This window comes from Kogia breviceps, chromosome 11 (assembly GCF_026419965.1).
Source record: "Kogia breviceps isolate mKogBre1 chromosome 11, mKogBre1 haplotype 1, whole genome shotgun sequence".
In the NCBI taxonomy this organism is placed as follows: Eukaryota; Metazoa; Chordata; class Mammalia; order Artiodactyla; family Physeteridae; genus Kogia; species Kogia breviceps.
In genome coordinates, this window is record NC_081320.1 from 28,828,857 (window position 1) to 28,854,763 (window position 25,907).

At 44.4% G+C, this 25,907-nt stretch overlaps 1 pseudogene; it reads right to left on the reverse strand.

Moving 5' to 3' along the window:
- Positions 1 to 18,659: 18,659 nt before the first annotated feature.
- Positions 18,660 to 18,768, reverse strand: LOC131766021 (5S ribosomal RNA; annotated as a pseudogene).
- Positions 18,769 to 25,907: the final 7,139 nt, after the last annotated feature.

The window sequence follows — 25,907 nt, forward strand, 5'->3', positions numbered from 1 at the left end:
ACAGTTAAAAATTGAGCTACCATACGATCTGGTAGCCCAACTGCTGGTCTTATCACCTGAGAGCACCTGAGTCAAAAAGACACAGGCTGGGAATCCTGCACTACAGCAATATTTCCCATAGCCGAGACTTGGAAGCAACCAAAATGTCCATCAACAAATGAATGCACAAAGAAGAAGTGGTCCATGTACACAATGGAATATTAGCCATGGAAAGAAGGAAACAGTGCCATTTGTACCACCATAGAAGGACCTAGACATAATCATCCAACTTGAAGTAAGAAAGAAACTGAAAGACAGATATCCTATGACATCACTTCTAGGTGTTACCTAAAAATTGATACCCACGGACATATTTCCAAGACAAGGACACGCATGGATTAAGAAAACAAAATTATGTTTAACCAAATGGAAAAGCATAAGGAATGAATGAATTAGGATATAGGGGTTAACAGACATGTACTAACACATGAAATATATAATCACAAAATGCCTATGGAATATCAAGAGAGGTCTACTAAACACTCTGTAATAGCCTACACAGGAAAGGAACCAAAGATGAATAGCTAGATACATAGATATAATGAACCAGATTCTGTATACCTAGAACAAACACAATATTTTTATCCAATTTGCTCTGAAAATATATAAAATTAAATTTAAAAAACAAACAAGAGATAAGGAGACATAAGCTCATGGGTGTGTGCCCTGGCACATTCCACTCTAATTTGCAGCCTACTAACAGAATTTCCAGGAAGGCTCTGTTGCCTAAAAACCCAGATTGGAAATGTAGACATGCTTCTGCCTTGTGGCCTATTCCCACAAGAGCAGCTTTAAGCCCACAGCTAATGGTCACCTAACATTCAGAAGGACTCAGGGCTGTAAAGGACACTAGCCCTAAAAAATTTTGCTGAGGTAGGGAATGGACCAAAAAATTCATAACAGGCCAATTTTTCAAGAAGATAGTTTGAAGAGGTAAGTTTTACTCACTCTCTTTAAAAAAAGGAAAATGGATAAAAGCTCGACCTCAGGAATTATTAGACTCATGCAAATCTAATCTACAAAAAGGTTTCAACTCATACCAGTCGACTGACCATCAACAAAAAGGCTACAAACAATAAATGCTGAAGCGTTTTTAGAGAACTGTGTAACTTCTAGCTGCTGGTGAGATGTAAAGTGGTAACAGCCGATAATGAGAACACAAAGGAGCTGCGCTTAAAAGTAAAAATGGAGGTACCATTCGATCCAGCAGTCACACCACTGGGCCTCTCACTTGAGAAGAGCAGAATTGAGAAAACCCGGGTTGCAAAAGCTGTCCTGCAGCGTTATTCACAATAGCCAAGAGTGTGAAGCAGCGAAAAAGTCCATCAACAGATGAATGGATAAAGAAGTGGTCCATGTACACAATGGAATATTAGCCATGGAAAACAATGAAACAGTGCTCTTTGAGGCACCATAAGTGAGCTTGGAGATAATCACAGAACGTGAGTAAGTCAGAAAGCAAAGACCTATATCCTATGGTATCAGTTATAGGCATTATCTAATAACTGAAACAAATGAATATATTTCCACAGAGAAAGACACTCACAGACTTAGAAAATTCTATGCTTGTCTAAAAGGAAAGGGTGGGGGGAATGGATAAATTAAGATTAGTGTTACTATACATATAACAATAACTACTATATACATATGTCAAAAGACCAACCATCTAGCAAGGGAGGTCTACGGAACACTCTAATATTTTACATGGGAAGAGGATCTGTACGTGAATAGACATATAAAATGTACAAATGATTGTGTACACCTAGGACCAACAATATTCTAATCATTACCCCGATTACAAAACATAATACAACCAACAAGTAATGAGTCATAAACTTATGGACGTTTCTCCTAGCACATTCCATTCTAATTTACAAATTAGGAACACGACTTTCAGAAAAACTCTGCTGCCCTAGTACCCAGATTTGGGAATGGAGAAATGCTGCCTCTTTTTGGCCGTTTCCCACAACAGCAGCTTTAAACCCAGTGCTAATGGTCACTAAATATTCACAATCATTGTAGGCCTGTAAATGACACCTTCCCTCCAAAAATCTCCTGAGGTCGAAAATCGACCAAAAATTCAAAACAGAGCAACCTTCCAAGAAGACAATTTCAAGAGGTATATTATACTCACACTTTTTTTTTTCTTAACAGAAAAGAAAAAGGCATGGAAAATGATGAATTTTAGGAATTTTTAAAGGCATGCAAACCCAAACTACAAAACATATCAGCTCACAGCAGTCAGAATGGCCATAAGCAAAAATGCTGCAAACAATAAATGTTAAAGGGATTGTGGAGAAATGCGTAACCTAGGTTCTGAGGGGGACGTGGCAAGAGCCACTAATGAAAACACAATGGAGGTGCTTTGAAAAGGTACACATGGAGCGATTAGTCAATCAGTCACACCCACTGCTGGACCTATCACCTCAGAAAATGAGAAACAAAAAGTCACAGGCTGGCAATACTGCACTCCAGCAATATTTAACATAGCCAACACTTGGAAGCAATGAATAAGTCCATCAACAGAGGAATGCACCAAGAAGAAATGGTCCATGTACACAATGGAATATTACTCCAATAAAAATATAAATTAAATTTAAAAAACAAACAGAAGTAAAGAGACATCAGCTTTTGTGGTTTTATCCGTGCACATTCCACTCTAATTTATAACCAAGGAACACCACTGGCCACAAGGTCTGTTTCCCTAGTAACAGCGTGGGGAATGGAGAAAGGCTGCCACCCTCTGGCCGTTACCTGCAAACGCAATTTAAAGCCTGTGCTAATGGTCACTTCATATGAATAAGCACTGCAGGGCTGTTAATGAAATCTGCCCTCAAAATATCTTGAGGGAGGTAATGGCCAAAGAATTTAAAATGTGACACATACTTTAAAAAAACACTTTGAAGAACTAAGCTGTAATCACACTTTGAAAAAGAAAAAGGACATGCCTTAAAGCTCAATTTCAACGGATTATGAGACACATGCAAATTCAACCACAAAGAGGTATCAACTCACACCAGGAAGAATAACCATCAGCAAGAAATCTACAAACAATAAACGCTGAAGGTGTTTTGGAGAAATGCATACCCTCAACTTTAAGTGGGATGTAACCTGGAAAGAGCCACTAATGAGAACAGAATGGTGGTGCCTTTAAAAGGTAAACACTGAGCTACCATATGATACAGGAGGCCCACTCCTGGGCCTATAACATAAGAAGACAATATTGGAAAGACACAGGCAGGCAAATGTGCATCGCAGCGGTGTTACAATAGCTAAGACATGGAGGCAACCATAAAGTACATCAAGAGTTGAGTGGACAAAGAAGAACTGATACATGCACAGATGGAATATTCGCTAGGGAAAAAAGTGAAAAAATGCCATTATCAGCACCGTAGATGATTCTAGAGGTAATCAGGCAAATTGTACCAAGTTAGACAGCAAAAGACACATATCCTATAATATCACTTATAGGTGTTAGCTAAAAATTGATACCAATGAAGATATTTCCACAGAGAAAGTCAATCACAGATTCATTAAACAAACTTATGGTTTACCCAATGGAAAGGTGTGAGGATTGGATATGTTAGGATATTGGGGTTATCATAGATATACAAACACATGTGAAATGTATAATCACCAAAGACCTACAGCATACCAAGAGAAGCCTACTCAACATTGTGTCATAACCTACATGAGAAAACGATCCGAAGTAGTATAGATATATGTATATGTGTAAAAGAACCACATCTTGCACACCTAGAACAAACAAAACATTTTAATCAAATTTGCTCTGATAAAAAATAAAAATTAGGGCTTCCCTGGTGGCACAGTGGTTGAGAATCTGCCTACTAATGCAGGGGACATGGGTTTGAGCCCTGGTCTGGGAGGATCCCACATGCAGCAGAGCAACTAGACCCGTGAGCCACAACTACTGAGCCTATGCATCTGGAGCCTGTGCTCTGCAGCAAGAGAGGCCACGATGTGAGAGGTCCGCACACCGCGATGAGTGGTCCCCGCTTGCCGCAACTAGAGAAAACCCTTGCACAGAAACGAAGACCCAACACAACCAATTTATTTTTCTTTTTTTAAAAAAGAGAGCCCAAATAAGTCAGAAATGAAACAGATGATGTTACAACAGACACCACGGAAATACAAAGTATCCTAAGATACACACAGGGTAACTCAGGGCTCAGACTGGACAGAGCCCACTCTCCATTCCCCTGTACATGACTTACAGGAGCCTCGGGAACTGAGGAGGGGGTCCCTGAGGAGACACACAGGATAGAATACATTAGGCATTAACGTGACTGCATTCATCTTAAACGTGCCTGAACTACATTGACACGAAATGATTTTGTCCTGTATGTACATCGGCACCTCTAGTCGGAATTTCAGGTCTTTGGCTTCACCACCTCTACTGACAGCATTAGCTTCACCTGCTGTGGACCTTCTCCTATAGGATTTCTAGAACCACAAAGCATCAAAGCTTTACAGGACCCAGAGTCTGTTCGACTCCACTCAGAGTCTCAGAGTCTCAACTGCACTCAGAGACTCCACTCTTGGAGGGCACACTCAAAGTAGTGTGCACGTCAGGACCCAGGGGAAGGAGCAGTGACCCTGTAGGCAAATGACCAGACAATACAATAACTGAAATGAAAAATACACTAGAAGGAATGAGTAGCAGAATAACTGTGGGAAAAGAATGGATAAGTGACCTGGAAGACAGAAAGGTGGAAATCACTGCCATGGAACAGAATAAAGAAAAAGAATGAAAATAAAAGAAGACACCCTAAGAGACCTCTGGGACAATGTTAAACGCAACAACATTCGCATTATAGGGGTCCCAGAAGGAGAAGAGAGAGAGAAAGGATCCGAGAAAATATTTGAAGAGATTATAGTCAAAACCTTCCCTAGCATGGGGAAAGAAATAGCCACCCAAGTCCAGGAAGCACAGAGAGTCCCAGGCAGGATAAACCAAAGGAGAAAAATGCCGAGACACATAGTAATCAAATTGACAAAAATTAAAGACAAAGAAAAATGATTGAAAATGATTGAAAGGGGAAAATGGCAAATAACATACAAGGGAACTCCCATAAGGTTAACAGCTGATTTCTCAGCGGAAACTCTAGAAGCCAGAAGGGAGTGGCATGATAAATTTAAAGTGATGAAAGGGAAGAACCTACAACCAAGAGTACTCCACCCAGCAAGGATCTCATTCAGATTTGACAGAGAAATCAAAAGTTTTACAGACAAGCAAAATCTAAGAGAATTCAGCACCATGAAATCAGCTCTACAACAAATGCTAAAGGAACTTCTCTAAGTGGGAAACACAAGAGAAGAAGATGACCCACCAAGACAAACCCATAATAATTAAGAAAATAGTAATAGGAACATACATATCGATAATTACTCTAAACGTGAATGGATTAAATGCTCCAACCAAAAGACACAGGCTCGCTGAATGGATACAAAAACAAGACCCATATATATTCTGTCTACAGGAGACCCATTTCAGACCTAGGGACACAAACAGACTGAAAGTGAGGGAATGAAAAAATATATTCCATGCAAATGAAAATCAAAAGAAAGCTGGAGTAGCAATACTCATATCAGATAAAATAGACTTTAAAATAAGGAATGTTACAAGGGACAAGGAAGGACACTACAAAATGATCAAGGGATCAATCCAAGAAGAAGACGTAACAATTATAAATATATATGTACCCAACATAGGAGCACCTCAATATATAAGGCAACTGCTAACAGCTATAAAAGAGGAAATCGACAGTAACACAATAATAGCAGGGGACTTGAACACTTCACTTACATCAATGGAGATCATCCAGACAGAAAATTGATAACGAAACACAAGCTTTAAATGACACAATAGACCAGATAGATTTAATTGATATTTATAGGACATTCCATCCCCAAACAGCAGATTATACGTTCTTCTCAACTGCACATGGAACATTCTCCAGGATAGATCACATCTTGGGTCACAAATAAAGCCTCAGTAAGTTTAAGGAAACTGAAATCATATCAATCAGCTGTTCCGACCACAATGCTATGAGATTAGAAATCAATTCCAGGGGGAAAAAAAAACGTAAAAACACACAAACACGTGGAGGCTAAATAATACGTCACTAAATAACCAAGAGATCACTGAAGAAATAAAAGAGGAAATCAAAAACTACCTAGAGACAAATGGCAACAAAAACACGATGATCCAAAACCTTTGGGATTCAGCAAAAGCAGTTCTAAGAGGAAAGTTTATAGCGATACAAACCTACCTCAAGAAACAAGAAAAATCTCAAATAAACAATCTAAACTTACACCTAGAGGAAGTAGAGAAAGAAGAACAAAACCCTAAGTTAGTAGAAGGAGAGAACTCATAAAGATCAGAGCAGAAATAAATGAAATAGAAACAAAGAAAACCACAGGAAAGATCAGTAAAACTAAAAGCTGGTTCTTTGAGAAGATAAACAAAAATGATAAACCTTTAGCCAGACTCAAGAAAAAGAGGGAGAGGACTCAAATCAATAAAATTAGAAATGAAAAAGGAGAAGTTACAACAGACACCACAGAAATACAAAGCATCATGGGAGACTACTACATGCAACTTTATGCCACTAAAATGGACAACCTGGAAGACATGGCCACATTCTTCAAAAGGGATAACCTTCCAAGACTGAACCAGGAAGAAATAGAAAATAAGAACAAACTTATCCCAAGCAATGAAATTGAAACTGTGATTAAAAATCTTCCAACAAACAAAGGCCCAGAACCAGAGGGCATCACATGTGAATTCTACCAAACATTTAGAGAAGAGCTAACACTCAACCTTCTCAAACTCTTCCAAAAAATTGCAGGGGAAGGAACACTGCCAAACTCATTCTATGAGGCCATCATCACCCTGACACCAAAACCAGACAAAGATACTACAAGGAAAGAAAATTAGAAGCCAATATCACTGATGAATATAGATATAAAAATCCTCAATAAAATACTAGCAAACAGAATCGAACAACACTAAAAGGATCATACACCATGATCAAGTGGGGTTTATCCCAGAGATGCAAGGATTCTTCAATATACACAAATCCATCAATGTGATACACCATATTAACAAATTGTAGAATAAAAACCATATGATCATCTCAATAGATGCAGGAAAAGATTTTGAGAAAATTCAACACCCATTTATGATAAAAAAAAAAAAATTTCTGCAGAGTGTGGGCATAGAGGGAAACTACCTCAACATAATAAAGGCCATATATGACAAACCCACAGCAAATATCATTCTCAATGGTGGAAAGCTGAAAGCATTTCCTCTAAGATCAGGAACCAGACGAGGATGTCCACTCTCATCACTATTATTCAACATAGTTTTGGAAGTCCTAACCACAGCAATCAGAGAAGAAAAAGAAATACAAATTGGAAAATAAGAAGTAAAATTGTCACTGTTTGCAGATGACATGATACCATAGATAGAGAATCCTAAAGATGCCACCAGAAAACTACTAGAGCTAATCAATGAATTTGATAAAGTTGCAGGATACAAAATGAATGCACAGAAATCTCTTGCATTCCTATACACTAACAATGAAAGATCAGAAAAAGAAATTAAGGAAATATCCCATTACCACTGCAACAAGAAGAATAAAATACCTAGGAATAAACCTACCAAAGGAAGTAAAAGACCTGTACTCAGAAAACTATAAGACACTGATGAAAGAAATCAAAGATGATATAAACAAAAGGAGACATATACCATGTTCTTGGATTAGAAGAATCAATATTGTGAGAATGACTATACTACCCAAAGCAATCTACAGATTCAATGCAATCCCTATCAAATTACCGGTGGCATCTTCTACAGAACTAGAACAAAAAATCTTAAAATTTGTAGGGAGACACAAAAGACCCTGGATAGCCAAAGCAATCTTTAGAGGAAAAAAAAAAAAAAAGAGCTGGAGGATTGAGACTTCCAGACTTCAGACTATACTACAAAGCTACAGTAATCAAGACAATATGGTACTGACACAAAAACAGAAATATAGATCAATAGAACAGGATGGAAAGCACAGAGAAACACACGTACCTATGGTTAACTAATCTATGACAAAAGAGGCAAGGGTATACAATGGAGAAAAGACAGTGTCTTCAGTAAGTGATGCTGGGAAAACTGGACAGCTACATGTAAAAGAAGGAAATCAGAACACTCCCTAACACCATACACAAAAATAAACTCAAAATGGATTAGAGACTGAAATGTAAAACCAGACACTATAAAGCCCTTAGAGGAAAACTTAAGCAGAACACTCTATGACATAAATCACAGCAAGATCCTCTTAAACCCACCTCCTAGAGAAATGGAAATGAAAACAAAAATTAAAAAATGGGACCTATGGGGCTTCGCTGGTGGCGCAGTGGTTGTGAGCCTACCTGCCAATGCAGCAGACACAGGTTCGTGCCCCAGTCCGGGAACATCCCACATGCCCAGAGCGGCACGGCACGTGAGCCATGGCCACTGAGCCTGCGTGTCCGGAGCCTGTGCTCCACCACGGGAGAGGCCACAAGAGTGAGAGGCCCGTGTACTGCAAAAACAAAAACAAAAAAAGGGACCTAATGAAACAAAATCTTTTGCACAGCAAAGGAAAATATAAACAAGACGAAAAGACAACCATCAGAATGGGAGAAAATATTTTCAAATGAAGCAAATGGCAAAGGATTAATCTCCAAAAAGCAGCTCATGCAGCTCAATATCACAAAAACAAACAACCGAATCCAAAAATGGGTGGAAGACCTAAATAGACATTTCTCCAAAAAAGACATACAGGTTGCCAACAAACACATGAAAGGATGCTGAACATCACTAATCATTAGAGAAATGCAAATGAAAACTACAGTGAGGTATCACCTCACAACAAGTCAGAATGGCCATCATCCAGAAATCTACAAACAATAAATACTGGAGAGACATTTATTGGATAAAAGGGAACCCTCTTGCACTGTTGGTGGGAATGTAAATTGATATAGCCACTAGGGAAAACGGTATGGACGTTCCTTAAAAACTAAAAATAGAACTACCACACGACCCAGCAATCCCACTACTGGACATTTACCCTGAGAAAACCATAATTCAAAAAGAGTCATGTACCACAATGTTCATTGTAGCTCTACTTACAATAGCCAGGACATAGAGGCAACCCAAGTGTTCATCGACAGATAAGTGGGTAAAGAAGTTGTGGCACATATATATAATGGAATATTACTCAGCCATAAAGAGAAACGAAATTGAGTTATTTGTAGCAAGGTGGATGGATCTAGAGTCTGTCCTACAGAGTGAAGTAAGTCAGAAAGAGGAAAACAAATACCATATGCTAACACATATATATGGAATCTAAAAAAAAGTTCATGAAGAACTTAGGGGCAGGAAAGGATTAAGGACACAAACGTAGAGAAAGGACTTGAGGATACGGGGAGGGGGAAGGGTAAGCTGGGACAAAGTGAGACAGTGGCATGGACATATATACACTACCAAATGTAAAATCGATAGCTACTGGGAAGCAGCCACATAGCACAGGAAGATCAGCTCGGCAATTTGTGTCCACCTAAAGGGGTGGGATAAGGGGGTGAGAGGGAGGTGCAAGAGGGAGGCGATATGGTGTTATATGTATACGTATCGCTGATTTTTTTATACAGCAGAAACTAACACAATTGTAAAGCAATTATACTCCAATAAAGATGTAAAAGAAAAAAAAAAGCCCAGAGATAAACCTACACACCTATGGTCCACTAAACTATGACAAAGGAGGCAAGGATATACAATGGAGAAAAGACAGTCTCTTTATAAGTGGTGCTAGGAAAAATGGACAGCTACATGTAAAAGAATGCAATTAGAACACTCCCTAACACCATACGCAAAAATAAACTCAAAATGGATTAGAGACTGAAATGTAAGACCAGACACTATAAAACTCTTAGAGGAAAACATAGGAAGAATACCCTTTGACATAAATCACAGCAAGATCTTTTTTGATCCACCTCCTAGAGTAATGGAATAAAAAACAAACAAATGGGACCAAATGAAACTTAAAAGCTTTTGCAAAGCAAAGCAAACTACAAACAAGATGAAAAGACAATCCTCAGAATGGGAGAAAATATTTGCAAACGAATCAACAGACAAAGGATTAATCTCCAATATATATAAACAGCTCATGGAACTCAACAGTAAAAAAAAGCAAGCAACCCAATCCCAAAATGGGCAGATGACTTAAACAGACATTTGTCCCAAGAAGACATACAGATGGCCAAGAAGCACATTAAAAGCTGTTCTACATCACTAATTATTAGAGAAATATAAACCAGAACTACAATGAGGTATCACCTCACACCAGTTAGAACGGACATCATCAGAAAATCTACAAACAACAAATGCTGGAGGTGGTGTGGAGAAAAGGGAACCCTCTTGCACTATTTGTGGAAATGTAAATTGATACAGTCACTATGGAGAACAGTACGGAGGTTCCTTAAAAATCTAAAAATAGAATTCCCATATGACCCAGCAATCCCACTACTGGGCATATACCCAGAGAAAACCATAATTCAAAAAGACACATTCACCACAATGTTCATTGCAGCACTATTTACAATAGCCAGGTCATGGAAACAACCTAAACGCCCATAGACAGACGAATGGAAAAGATGTGGTACATATATAAAATGGAATATTACTCAGCCATATAAAGGAATGAAATTGGGTCATTTGTAGAGACGTGGATAGATCTACATACTCTCATACAGAGTGAAGTAAGTCAGAAACAGAAAAAACAAATATTAACAAATATTAACGCATACATGTGGAACCTAGAAAAACGATACAGATGAACCGGTTTGCAAGGCAGAAATAGAGACACAAATGTAGAGAACAAATGTATGGACACCAAGGGGGGAAAGTGGAGGGGTGGTAGTGGTGGGATGAATTGTGAGACTGGGATTGACATATACACACATATGTATAAAATAGATAACCAATAAGAACCTGATGTATAAAAAATAAATTAAATTAAATTCAAAAATTAAAACAATAATATTTTAAAAAGAGAAAAAAGCATTTTCCTTCCCATAGACATATTTATATGAATAAATTATTTCCATGTTTATATCTATAAATGCAAGAAGAGGAATAAAACCTACCTTGAACCAAAAAAGAAGAAATACATAACCCACTGGTCATACAGAGGAAAACCCTATCAGGGCACTTGCTCCAGTGGCGAACAATTCTGAAGTTGGTCAGAGGTGGGGAATCGTCTCCCATGCAGCCAGCAGCACCCCCACAAGGAGCGTCCTCATTGCAAAGCTGGGGGACGGTGCCGAGGCATCTCTGAGTAAACGTGAGCTGAGCCCCAGGCTAGCTGCTACTGAACTGTTCCCACTCTTCCCAGGTAAAAATGTGTGCAAGTACTTGAAAGCCTAGAGGAAGGGCCGTGGAGCCACAACAGCCACGGTACACAGGCCGACTTGGTGCCTGGAGGTCAGCCAGGCTGGTCCTGGCCCCAGGCACTCTTATGGAAGCTTTCTATTTCCCTGCCTGACGTACCCCTCCTGTCCCAGCCCTCACTGTTTTTTTTCCCTTCCTCACCTTTGCCCGGGGAGAAATTCCAGCGGCAGGTATGGGTAATACATCCTCTTCTTTAGCAGGTGGCAGCCTGGCAACTCCTTCAGAAAGTCCAGCAGAGCCCCACTCACACTGGGGCACCCACAGAGCCGCAGGCCCTACTCCCTCCCACAAGCCCAGCCCTGAGACTGCTGACAGGGCAGAGAATATGACGTCAGGTACAGCTGCAGGGACTCTTGCTGCCTGGAGGGGTGTTTATATTGACCTCAGCCCAGGCACAGCTTAGAAGGGCTGGCCGGCCAGGTCAGGCTGCCCAGGTCAGCCAATCCTCGCCTCTCAGGGGCTCACAGTTGCAGAAAATGGGCCTTGCTGCACCAGCCAGGTCCAAGGAACAGGTGTGGCGTCCTGAGGGTCAGGATAGACAAGGGGCTGCAGCTCTAGCTTGTTTTCTAATCATTTTATCTGGTCCATGAGTGAGAGACAACTTCAAGAAGACCCTCTCTTAATGAGAGGAACCCAGGAGTCAGGGAGAGGAGGGGTGGTGGGTGGAGACAAAGGCCTGGTGCCCCGGTTGCAGTGGAAGCTTCTGGAAGACCTGGCAGAGGGAGGCCGCACAGAGTGAAGGTCAGGGTCACAGACCTGTCCGAGCCGCTGTTTGTTAGTTCAAGTTCTGCTCTGAGGTGCTCTGGGGCAGCTCTGACCAACAGGTGAGCTGGGGGTGCTCTGCAATGAGGGCTATGGGCACAGTTCCTGTGTGCCCAGCCCTGCCGGTGTACCTGCCCAGGTGAGCTCCGTATCCTGGGAGGGGCCTGACCACAAGAGCCCCGTGGGCTGCAGGGTACCTGCCCAGGTGAGCTCCATATCCTGAGATTGGCCTGACCACGAGAGCCCCATGGGCTGCTGGCGACCTGGTAAAGGATGTCAGGACAGTCAGTGAAGCCACCGAGGATATATATCCAGTAGTTCCTAATTCCTACACACTGCTGGTCATTCTACCATCCACCAGAACATGCTATTCTGTATTAGACTTCAATATGCCTTCTTCTGTATTCCATTATCCCAGAGTCACAAGAAGTTTTGGCTTGTGAGTGGCAGGACTCAACATACAACAGAAACAATACCGCTGAGGCGTCCTGCCCCAAGGGTTCAAAAATTCCCACACCATCTTTGGGGAAACGTTAGCTAAAGACCTAAAAGTTCTACCTCTGGAAAAGGGAACCCTCCTTCAATAGGCAGATGACATTCTGATCGTCAGCCCTACTAAGGAGGTCTCTGAACTACTTAGCCAATAAAGGATAGAAGGTGTCCAAGAAAAAGGCTAAAATATCACAGACTAAGGTGACCTGCCTGGGCTTCACTCTCACAGAAGGTCAGAGAAGGCCATCCCAGGAAAGGGAAGAAGCCATTTGCAGCCGTACCCCTTCTAAAACTAGAAGACAGCTTAGGGGTTCCTGGGGAGGCCAGGGTTTACTGCATCTGGATCCTAACTACAGTCTAATAGCTGGGCCTCGATATGAAACACTGAAAGGAAAAGATGATGATCCTTTTGAATAGAATCCAGAAGTGGCCATTGAAGAATGGAAAGAGCAGTCAATTCAGACCCTTGCCCTGGAACTCCCTAATTTAACTAAACCCTTTGACCTTTACATTCCCAGTCGAAGGTGAATCGCCCTTGGAGTATCAGTGAAAAAACTGGGACCACTTGAAATGGAACAACGCAAGAATGCCCTCCAGGTAGGAGAAACTACGGTCACCAAGGGCTTGGCCCGCCACCTCATCCGGCCAGGATACTGGGGGTATCGAAAAACCTGGAAATCAGCAGCCTGCAAGGCCAGGTCCCTCCCAAGAGAAAAGGACCCCACGTGGTGATCCTAACCACCCACCAGGCCCTGAAGTTGCAGGGATTGCTCTGTGGGCACACTGACCTCGAGTGAGGAGGCCCTCCAACTCCAGCCTCCAGAGAGACAACCGGGGGCAACAGACCCCCATGACGACTCGTGTGACCATCACTTGACCTGGAGCTTCTCTCAGAAAACAACAAGAGTGTGCCCCAAAAGAGCAGACTACTGCTTGCAGGACTTACTGCACCCAGAGCAGAGCTAATAAGCTTGGCGGGGAAACCGTAAATAACGCTGTCACCATAGAAAAGCCTACAGACACCGCGGTGACGGCAGCCAATGAGACCGGCTGGACTCCTGGCTACTTCAAAAGGCCGTTGACTCAGTGGGCGTCATGGTCCTGGATCATCACCGGCCCTGGACTGTCTGGGAGTTGAGCAGGCAGGGCTCTGACACCTGGTGCTGTTTGTACGTTAATTCAGGGGCCTAATTGAAGAAAGCGCAGACTGCTGGTCAGAGCATCTAGGCTGGCAGAAACCCTCAGCCTAATGTGGCCAAACAAATGTGGGGTGGGGTAAAGCTGCCACCCCCCAGCAACTCTGCACATCTCTTTCCTGGACCCTCAAAAATCATTAGAATCTAAGCACTTCCAATGCTGGTGCTCAGGCAGACAAGCAGTGAGAGAGGAGGCCTGGGGACAATCAACCTCACCTGGAGGCTGCCAGGGAGCAGTTCTGCCCCTCCCCCACAGGTATGAGGACTCCCAACTCAGCACGAAGCAGTTGCAGAAGAGGGGTCTGCACCCTCAGCCCCCCAAGAATGAGGAACGGGACAAAAGGCAGAGGAGGGGTTTGTCGCCGGCAAAGCCCACTAAAAATTCCTGGGAGATAAAAATAGAATCTGGGCAATAAAATAAAATCTAACCTTTTTTTTCCTTTGTGCTTTGTCTAATTTCACATGCTCCTAGGTTTCCACATGCAGAGGTCCCACACCCGGCACTTCAGACCCGATTTCCTACTGCAAAATGGCTGGGCCGACACCTCAGCTCTGGGGGCCCTGTGCAGACTCAGTGACATAGAGCCTGAGCTCCAGCCAACCCGGGCCGTGGAGAGCTCTGCCCCCTCCCTCCCGCTGACGCTGCCGGGATCCCTACCCAGCAGCCTGTCCCACAGCCCACGGGGGAGCGCACGCTCTCACCTCTCCATTCTCTGATCAAAATATAAAGTTTCCTTTGCTTCTGAAGCAAACTCAGTCTCGTTCTTTTGGCTCCAGTGACCCTGGGCAGGGGGACCCTTGTTGGGACCACTCTGTAGGATCAGTAACAGAAATTGAGAACATTGTACCTTCAATGAACAGATGTGTGAGCCAAACTGTAATTAACATAGAGCAGTGTGTAAGGCTCGTGTAAAATAAGATGTTTCTAACACTTCCATTTGATATTTCCATCACTTTATTATAAGCAAGTTCAGTGGAGGGCTTTGTCTTATTTGTCAGGTCAACATTAGAGAAATGACGTGATTTCTTTCCAACGATGTACAATACATCTAATAATCTTGCCTGAAGCTTCAATCTTGTTTTGATTGCTTTTCCATTGAAAATGATACCTCTCCTTCAACTCCCCCATGTCTGAGAAGTATAAAATCTTAGAACGTATTATTACCAAAGGGGAAACGCGGGAGGAGGGATAAATTAAGAGTTTAGGATTAACACATACAAACTGTGATGTATAAAATAGATCGTCAACAAGGAACTTCTGTATAACACGGGGAACAACATTCAATATTGTGTAATAACCTATAAGGGGAAAAATCTGCAAAAGAATACATAACTATATCTACATCATCTATCAACGATAGATAAAATGTAACCTAAAGGAGGTCGATGGTGAGCTCTTCTGCCCTGAAGATTTCAATCATCTAAAGCTCGGACTCTGCCTACTGCCCAAGGCCCTTAATGATCATACATGTACCCGTAGCTTAAAAATTTCCCAATTTGGGGTTCGGGGAGACACTGATTTGGAAAAATCCCTGGTGTTCTCCTTACATGAAAGGGGCTCTACCTACAGCTAAAACATGCCTGACACCCAGAAGATGGTACACCGTTTGATCGGGAAGAGTTTGGAAATGACACGTCATCTCCTCAGCTCCTGGTAGTCGGGTTCACCCCTGCAGCCTTTTTTCTAACAAGCTCCCCACTTGAAGAATCAGCACATTTAACCTCCTGTTTTGTACAGTTAGGAATTTGTAAGGAGGATGAACGGGAAGAGGGGGAACTAATGAGAGACCAGCTCTAGGTGTTTGGACAGGCACATGCCACTCTAATTTCCAATCAGGAAGAAGAATTAACCAAAGGCTCAGCCTGCCCCCTGGAACCACAATAGGGCCTGTAGCAATCCTGTGGTTTTGTGGCCAGTTCCCAAAAGAGGACTTAAAAATGGAGCTCAGGAGCACTGCAATTCACAAACCTGCAGGGTTATAAATGATAATGATCTTCCAAAAATACACTGAGGTAAGGCAACAAAAAAGATTCTAAAGCAAGGCAAAATTTCAGGAAAAAGTTTTCAAGAGGTACGTTGGAGTCGCCTTTAAAGCACATGAAAAGTGGCAGAACTTCGCAAATGATGCAGTTGGCCAAAACATGTATTTTTCCTAAATATATTTAGCAAAAATGCATACACTCTTTTTGGCCAACTAAACAAGCAGGACATGCAAATCAGCACTACAAAGAAGTCTCACTTCCCATCTGTCAAAAGGGCCATCCTGGAAAAGTGTAAAAACCAGAAATGCAGGACAGGCCATGGAGAAAAGGGAGTCTTGTGACACTGATGAGCGGGATGTAAATTGCCAACGGCCACTCTGGAGTAGTGTATGGTGTTTCCTAAAACATCTAAAAAACAGAACTACAATGCATAGGGCACTTCCACTCATTGGCGTATATATTCAGAGAACCAAAAATCGACAGAACACGGGCACCTCAAAGTTTAGGGCTGCTTGGTTTGCAAGGACCTCGGCTTGGGTACACTGAAAATATCCTAGGAAAGAGAAAAATGGGTAAACAAGTTGTGGTACTTATGTACAATGGAATATAACTCAGCCATGAAATCAATATCATAAGGCTACTAACAGCATAATGAGTATATTTAGGAACGATGATGTTAAGTAAAATAAGTCAGACAGAAAAAGAAACTTATGATAACATATCACTTACCGGGGTTTTCGAAAAATTGCTACACATGAACTGAATTACAAAACAGAACATAGAGTTACACATTTAGAAAACACACTTATGGCTGCTTAAGGGGAAAGGTGAGGTGGGGTGATGCATAAAACGAGAGTTTCAAATGAGCACAGATACCGTTCCATAAACCAAATATGTAATAGACATGACCTACTCATTGCTCAATGAACTGGACTCAACACATCCTATTCACTGCAGAAGAATACATCTGCCTAGTAAGAATCTTAAAAAGTATTTATTGGGCTTCCCTGGTGGCGCAGTGGTTGAGAGTCTGCCTGCCGATGCAGGGGACATGGGTTCGTGCCCTGGTCCGGGAAGATCCCACATGACATGGAGCGGCTGGGCCTGTGAGCCATGGCCGCTGAGCCTGCGCGTCTGGAGCCTGTGCTCCGCTACGGGAGAGGCCACAACAGTGAGAGGCCTGCGTAACGAAAAAAAAAAGTATTTATTGATATCTCTCTGTAAGTGAATCAGCTGGGTGTAAAACGGCATAAACACAGCATTGAAAATCAGCTGAACCCCATTAAAAATAAATTATAAAAAAATAAAAATTAAAAAAACAAACAGTGAAAGAGAGAAACATTCTTACAAAATTCTTTCAGGGGCTGTGATGAAACCCTGATTGACCACATCTAGACACACAACTGGATGAGACATAAGGCTGGACACTCTTGGGGCCAAGAGGATTGGTGAGGTTGGGTGAGCAAATGCAGACCCTTTAAAGTAATACTGCGTGGTACCCATTCCATGGGTCCCAACTCTCCAGGTTCAAGGGAATCTTCCTACAGCTAAAACATGCATGGGAAACTCATAGGATGGTACATTGTGTGATCGGGAAATGTTTCTAAAACACATCTCATTTTTCATCCCTGGTGCTCGGGTTTGCCATTCCAGCCGCTTTATTAACAATCTCCGCACTTGGAGAATCAGCACCTTTATTTAACCTCCTGTTTCGTACAGTTTGCAATTTGTCCAGAGGATGAACGGGAAGAGGGGGAACCAATGAGAGACCAGCTCTAGGTGTTTGGACAGGCACATGTCACTCTAATTTCCAATCAGGAAGAAGAATTAACCAAAGGCTCAGCCTGCCCCCTGGAACCAGAAAAGGGCCTGAAGCAATCCTGTGGTTTTGCGGCCAACTCCAAAAAGGCGAGTTGAAAAATGGAGCTCAGGGGCACTGCAATTCACAAACCTGCAGTGTTATAAATGATAACAATTGTCCAAAAATATACTGAGGTAAGGAAATGAAGAGGATTTGAGATCAAGGCAGTATTGGAGGAAACAGTTTTCAAGAGGTAGATTGGAGTCGCCTTTAAAGCACCTGAAAAGCGGCAGAATTTCAACAATGATGCAGTTGGCCCAAAAGGGCGTATGCGGTTTTTTCCTGAATATATTCAGGGAAAAAACGCATAAGCCCTTTTGGGCCAACGAAACAAGCGGGCAATGCACATCAGTACTACGAAGAAGTCTCACTTCGCATCGGTCAAACGGCCATCGTGAAAAAGTGTAAAACCCAGAAATGCAGGATAAGCCATGGAGAAAAGGGAGCCTTGTTATGCTGGTGGAAGGGATGTAAATTGCAAACGGCCACTCTGGAGAAGTGTATGGTGTTTCCTAAGACATCTAAAAAACAGAGCTACAGCGCAAAAGGCACTTCCACTCATGGGCGTGTATCTTAGCCCCGACCCTGCGGCGGAGTCTGGATCCGGGCCAGCCACCGCCAGAGCGTCTGGTGTGCCGCTGCCTTCCAGAGCCGCCTTCTGGCCGCCCTAGCCCCGGCCAGGCCGGCGGGGAGCGCCCCCTCTGGCGCGCGCTGTGGTGGGAGGGGCCTGAGGAGGTGGGGGCCTGCAGCGGTGCCCGGCCGGGGCGGAGGCGGCCTCAGCCCCGGGCGACTAAAGGAGAAGGCGGGGCGGGAGGCAAAAAGCGTACAGCACCCAGTATTCTCAGGTGGTCTCCCATCCAAGTACTAACCAAGCCCGACCCTGCTTAGCTTCCGAGATCAGGCGCGTTCAGGGTGGTATGGCCGTATGCAGGGTTGGGGACCGCGGGCTGCCTCTTGAGGCCCAGCTTCTCTGGCGCGTGCGCCTTACCGCCAGCCCCGCGGCCAGCCCGCCCTGGCAGGGCCCCGCTGCCCGCCCAGCCAGGGGAATGGAGGTCTCGGGTACCGCGGGGTGGTGGAGGGGTTGGAGACCTCCCAGCCCACGGCGGGAGGGACCCAGCAAACCCTTTGGCGCTTGGCGCCCCGCCCCAGATCCCGCTCGTCTCTCACAGGGATGTGGCCCTGGAACATGTCCGGGGACGTGACAGGAATCATCTTAGCCAACTCAACCCCAGACATTGTGCTCCAGGATACATGCTATGTAGTAGCACACTTCCATGACCTAATGTCCATGGGAGCAGTCTTCACTATTATGGGAGGCTCCTACACGGATTCCCACTATTCTCAGGTTTTACAGTTAACTCAGCATGAGCAAAAATTCACTTCACAAGTATATTTGTAGTAGTAAATATGACTTCCTGCAGCACTTTCTTGGCCTCTCAGGGATGTCACTACATTAGTCTGTGTGCCCTGAGGCACACACAACATGAAATATGTTGTCTTTAGGCTCATTCATCTCAGTAGCAGCAGTAATGCTAATACTCTTCATATTTTGAAAAGCATTTGCGTCTAAACAAGAAGTCTTAGCAGTGGAAACTCCTACTCCTAACCTAGAATGGTTACACAAATGCTCTCCACCATATCCTATGTTTCAAGAATCCTATCTATGTAAGTGTAAAATAAGGAAGGACTCAAGTCCTTTTCAACCAGTTTCAAGCCAACACCATAACAATTATGCCTTTCTCAATAAATGAGATAAAAGTAAAAAGTAATGTAGATTGGTCAAAGTTAAATTATAGGATAAAATCCTGTTTATCACTATGGCATATAAATTTCATCTAGGTTCTCAAGATACAACATCACCGATTATGGAAGAACTTTTACATTTTCATCATCACACATTAATAGTGATTTTTAAAATAAGTTCTCTAGTCCTCTATATTATTTCACTAATATTGACATCTAAACTAACTCATATACATACAATAGATGCACAGGTAGAGAAAATGTGAACAATTTACTAGCCATTATTGTAATCTTAATTGCCCTATCATCATTGTAAATCCTCTACATGATACATGAAATGAATAACTCTTTCAAACCATAAAAAACTATGGGTCAGTAATGATACTGAAGCTACAAATACACAGATAATGAAGATTTAAATGTTGACTTCTCTGTAATCCCCACATCGGAGCTAAAACCAGGAGAATAAATACTGATAGAAGTCAACAACTGAGTAGTTAGAGATAGTCGTTGAATATTAGTTTCATCTGAAATTGTTGTACGCTCCTGAGCTGTTCCTTCTCAGGCCTAAAAAGAGCTGCTATCCCAGGACGCCTAAATTAAAGAATCCTAATACCAACAGGACCAGGCCTATGTTGTGGACAAGGGAGCTCGTTTTTGTGAGTTCAAGACTGGACAGAGTGATATGGCTGAGATATGGAGTGAATCTGGAGCCCATGGGGATGCACTTTGCAAGCTCCAGGATAGGAATGGGGCCTCTAGGGTGCCACGCCACCCACCATGCCCTCCCAAGCAGGATCTTGGCAACATTCTCTGTCAGTGATGAGGCAGCCCTAGCACTTGTCACGCCCTGATGTTGTGTCCTATGTGGGCCCCATGCTCCTGGGACCACACCCCACACTCTTCAGGTCCATGCTACAGGGTCCTTCGTGCCTCAGGAGTAGAGACCACAGAGCAAGCAGTTCCCGCCCCAACCAGCAGGAGGAGGGGAGGAGAGCAAGGGCACCAGGGGAATCTCACTCAGACAACAACAGCCCAGCGGTGCCAGTGGGGGCAGTGATGATGCAGATGAGGCACAGACCAAGAGATGGGACCAGAGGACCCAAAAGGCAGCTGGTCAGGTCCTGGCTCATCTGCACCCCGGACACCTTTGTCCCTCATACACCCCCTTCCTCATACACCCTCTCCTTAAATGCAAATTCTTCAGATGCAAACAGGCAGAGCTTCAGACTACAAGTCAGCTCTTCCAAAATGACCCGTGAGCAAACACTGCAGGATTCCACTCCAGTGGGTGCCCTGGAGTCGACAACTCAGGGACTGAAGTGGATATGGGGGCCAGGGCAGCGGGAGGGAATGGAGAGGGAGACTCTCATGGTTGTGGAATTTGGGTTTTGCAAGATGAAAAGTTCTAGGGGTGGTGGTGATGGCTCCACGAGAAAGTGAATAGATCTGATGCCTCAGAAACGTGCACTTAAAATGGTGATGATGGTAAAGGGTACGTGACGTGTTTTATTTCACTTAAAATAAATTCTTAAAATTATGTCTTGTTAATTGAGATTCCATTTTGACTCCTCTTCATCACAGATGTTGGAGGCCCAGACACAGTCTCCTACCTTAGGGGCCATCACGGTACCCTCACAGAGCATGTGGGAGACCATTCTTGGGGGGGGGGCGCTAGTCTGTGCTCAGCTGACCTCTGTCCAGGGGGACCCAGGCCGTGGTGACCCCCATAGATTAGGCATATGATATGCTATGATATTAATAGGATACCACCAAGTGTTGTCACTCACCAGAACACAGAGTAGCAGCACACTCAAACATGACTGACCTCATATGATTGTGACCAGATTAAGAGAAGTAAAGGAACCACAGGTTAACTAGGGCAACACCGTTAATGCAGTTTGGAAATCTCAAAGGGGACAGGACGCAGTGCAGGCAAAGAGCACATATGCAGTCTCCCCGTACATGTGATCCTGACCCATGAAGATGTGGTAAGACGCACACAGTCCCCGCACCCTATACCTGGGGTCACACATCCACACTCACCAGGGTGACACACCTCCCCAGACCCTGCACCTAAAGTCACACTTTCTCTCTCAACAGGTGACCCCTCCTCCCCAGACACCTCCACCTGGGTCACATGTCCATAGTCCCAGGGTGACCTCACCTCCGCAGACCCTGCACCTGGGGTCACACGTCCCCTTGGTCAGGACACCATGGCTCTGCTGGTGGCTCCCCTAATGTGGAAACAAGCTGGGTTCCTGGGACCTCCTGGGATGGGAAAAAGTGTCAGGTGGGTCTCCTCTCACCACACTTGTCCCAGAGAACTCCTCTTTTCCCTTTGGTTCTGTGTGATTTTAACTGTTTTTAAAGCTTTCATGCTAGAGTTGAACACACGACCTTGGTGCTGGCAGGCTCAGTCCTTTCTCGTCTCACCTACATATTGAGAAAACTCACAGGGCAGCAGGGCTGAAAGCCAAGGGGCAGCTCTGGACACTGCTGAGTAGGGACAGTAGACTGGAAGGAGAGGTCAGCAGCAGCCTCGGCTGTTACCCATCGGCCTTTTGCCCACTCTGAGGTATCCGGCAATCAATTCACCAGCTAAACCTGCCTCTCTATGCACCATGTACATGCTGGTGAATTGGAATTATTGCCAGGTAGCCCTCCTGAGGATTCTCCACGAGCCCCAGGGAAGGTGAGCCTTGCAGGGATTAAGACGAAGGCCCCGACCATAGCACTGACCCTTGGGAGGACCAGGTCACCACACTCAGAAGAGAAGCTGTTATGTAGACAAGCCCACCTCAGCTCCAGACCCCGGACATCTAAGCACTGACCTTCAGATGCAGGCATGGAGCTTCCCAGTGCTGAGGCCAGGCCGGGTCTCTACCCAGGTCCCTATAGTCCTAGCACAGACATGGTCAGGTCGAAATGTTCTTATCATAGACAACACATGGTTAGCTCTAAACATAATCAGTAGACGGGACATGCAGAGGTCTAAATGTACCACATAGACAAAACTTGATCATGTTTAAACTAGCTTAGGGCTGATCTCATAGGAGGTACAGATCATACACATGGGTCTCTCATCTTTGGACACCCACATCAGGAAACTGAACAAAATCTTTGTCATTAATCATTTCAACAGGCAAAACAGAAATGTTACCAATTTCTCTGGCCACCTGATGGTCAGGATCCACGGGTGAGCCGTGAACTTCTTCTTATAGTGCAGCCCAGTCTGCTGCAAGGACAGACAACAAGTGGCCTGATTCCAGACTCCCAGGCTTCCAGAAGGAGGTGGCCACACTGGAAGCCCAGGCAGGACAGTCCTGCATGTTCCGGGCCGGGAGATCCGGTCTGTCCATTCCGCTGGCCGATTCCAGGCAGGGCGCTCAGGGCCGCTGAGAGCCCTGCACTCAGGTCCTGCTTCCCTGCAGCGTGTGCGTCTGTGTGTGTGTGTAGAGGGGGCGGTGGCTGATGGCTCCCTTGGCTTCCGGTCAGGTGACCTCATGCCCTGGGGCTGACAGCCAGCATGGACACTGAGCTGTCTTCGAGGGGAGGCACGGGGAGAAGTAGGGACACAGAAGCCATTGGAGAGGAGAACCCACCGTGGAACTCCTTGCACACTGGCTCGCCCCACCCGGGGACCCGCCTGCCCATCGTGGGCAGCAGGTCACACCCCAGCCCCCCACTCCTGAGGGCAGGGCACCTGCTCTTCCCACAGCACAGGGTCTCACATGAAGGAGACCCAGTGGGGACTGTCACTGTCACTGCCCCACTCCTGATACTGTGTTTGGGGAGAATGAACCCCTTTGACTGGGCGATGGGACCCTGTGAGGAAAGAGGTGGTGGCCCCATCCAAGTCGGGGCCTGGCTGAGAGATGGGAACACAGGAGCCAACTGCAGGGCCTGGAGGCCAGGCTAACTGGAGGGGCACCCCCAGCCTTGGCTGGGCTCTCCAACTGTGACATTGTAGCTTTAGGGGACCTGGAGCAAGTGAGTGAATGTAATGGGGGTCTAAACTGGACCCTGAATGGGGCTTAAAGAAGGTATGAAGGATGTTACTGAGGTAGTGACAGTCATTGGAAGACTAACTCTGTGTCAGGCCATCCTGCTCCATCCATTTAAATCCCTGAGATCTGTGACCTTTACGTGGCTATGCAGGATTGTTAGAGCAGGTACGTGTGGACATATCTGGAGCACAATTCAGTCTGCAACCAACTTGCAAGTGGTTCCAGCAAACACAAAGGTGTGCACCCAGGCAAGCGCAACACACACACAAACATATGCACGTGCACAGCACAAATATATTCACACACTAGCATATGAACACACATGCATGCATATGCCCATACACACACTAATGTGTGCAAGTGCACATAACTATGCACATGCACAGCATATATATGCAAACAGTCACATGCACACGCATAGCACACACACAGGGAATAAAGTGAATCGGTAAAGCATTCATTCCTGGACACAAGTGAAGCTGACATGTATTTTTGCCTTTTCTTAGCTTTGATGTTTTTCACAATAAAAAGTTTATGAAAGGGGCTTCCCTGGTGGTGCAGTGGTTGAGAATCCGCCTGCTGATGCAGGGGACATGGGTTCGTGCCCCAGTCCGGGAGGAGCCATATGCCACAGAGCAGCTGGGCCTGTGTGCCATGGCCACTGAGCCTGTGCGTCCAGAGCCTGTGCTCTGCAACAGGAGAGGCCACAACAGTGACAGGCCCACGTACCACAAAAAAAAAATGTTTAAGAAAAAAGTTAATGGCAAATGACTTTTTTTTGCGGTACACGGGCCTCTCACTGCCGTGGCCTCTCCGTTTCAGAGCACAGGCTCCGGATGCGCAGGCTCAGTGGCCATTGTTCACAGGTCCAGCCACTCCGTGGCATGTGGGATCTTCCCAGACCGGGGCACAAACCCGTGTCCTCTGCATCCACAGGCAGACTCCCAACCACTGCGTCACCAAGGAAGCCCACAAATGACTTTTGATTCATAGGACTTTCTGACGTTATTCCACAAATATTATGACAGGAGAAATGAATATAGATATTACATGTGTCCACTAATGGATGAATGGAGAAGAAAAACATGGTCTATCAATACAAGGGAATGTTATTCATCCTAAAAAGGAAGGCAATTCTGACACAGGCTGCAGCAGGGATGAGCCTTGCAGGCATTATGCTCAGTGATGGAAGATAGACACACACAAAAAGAAACAGTGCTTGATCCACTCATACAAGGCCCCTAGAGCAGTTGGAAACATAGAGACAGAAAGTAGGATGTTGAGTTCTAGGGGCTGAGGGAGGGATGATGGGGAGTGTGTGTTTAAGGGGGACTGTTTCAATTTTGCCAAATGAAAAAGCTGGAGGACGAGGCGGTCAGGTTTGCACAACAGTGCGAATTACTTCTTGACCCTGAAATGTGCACTTAAAAATGGTTGAGATAGTAAAGTTTACGTTATGTGTATTGGACCACAATTTTTAAAACTTTTATAAAACTACATGAAATAGTCCATGAATACTACAAGATGCACAACTTCTCTAACACCTGAGGGATTAAAACCGTAAGAAAAATACTGTGCATACACCTACCAGAATGGCAGACATGAAAGACATAGTATCAAATATCAGCAGGATGTGGACCAATGGAAAGCCTGGTACGCAGCGGGGGAACGCAACCACTTCTGAGACAATCGGGCCTCAGATAGCGAAGTCCCTGCACAACACAGACCCGCAGTGCTCCTCCCAGCTGAACACAAACCCACCAGCCCTGCACCAGAACACATGGACATGGACTCCGCAGCCACAGGAGCCAAACCTGAAAGAACCTGAAGGCCACCACAAGCGGATGCAGAAATGAACCATGCACGCCCCTATGAAGGGATACTCCACAGCAATGGAGTACATTTTGTTTAAAGGTAGTAAAACTATAAAAATTATTTTTGAAAAAAAACTATAGTCACAGATGAAAGAATCTATAGTTCTGGCACCTAGGGATTGTCAAATCCTCCTAAAAATGGATTGTTGTGGAAATGTTTATTATAAGGAAATTGACATATTCTCTAGGAAGGATGGCGTGAATGGGCCTGCTACATTTTCTACATTGAAGACATATACAGGTTTTGATTCTACTTCTGTTAAATCAAGTGGGGCTTCATTGGATTTCTGCTACTGCGGAGATAATCAAATTCGGGGTAGGGGTCAGGATAAAATTAGCTATAGGTGTTCTTGTGTAATAATTACTGTTGAAAGTGTAAATGATCCATTTATTAGAAAGACTGAGAATAGGATAACTGCTACATTACTTCGTATGAGATTG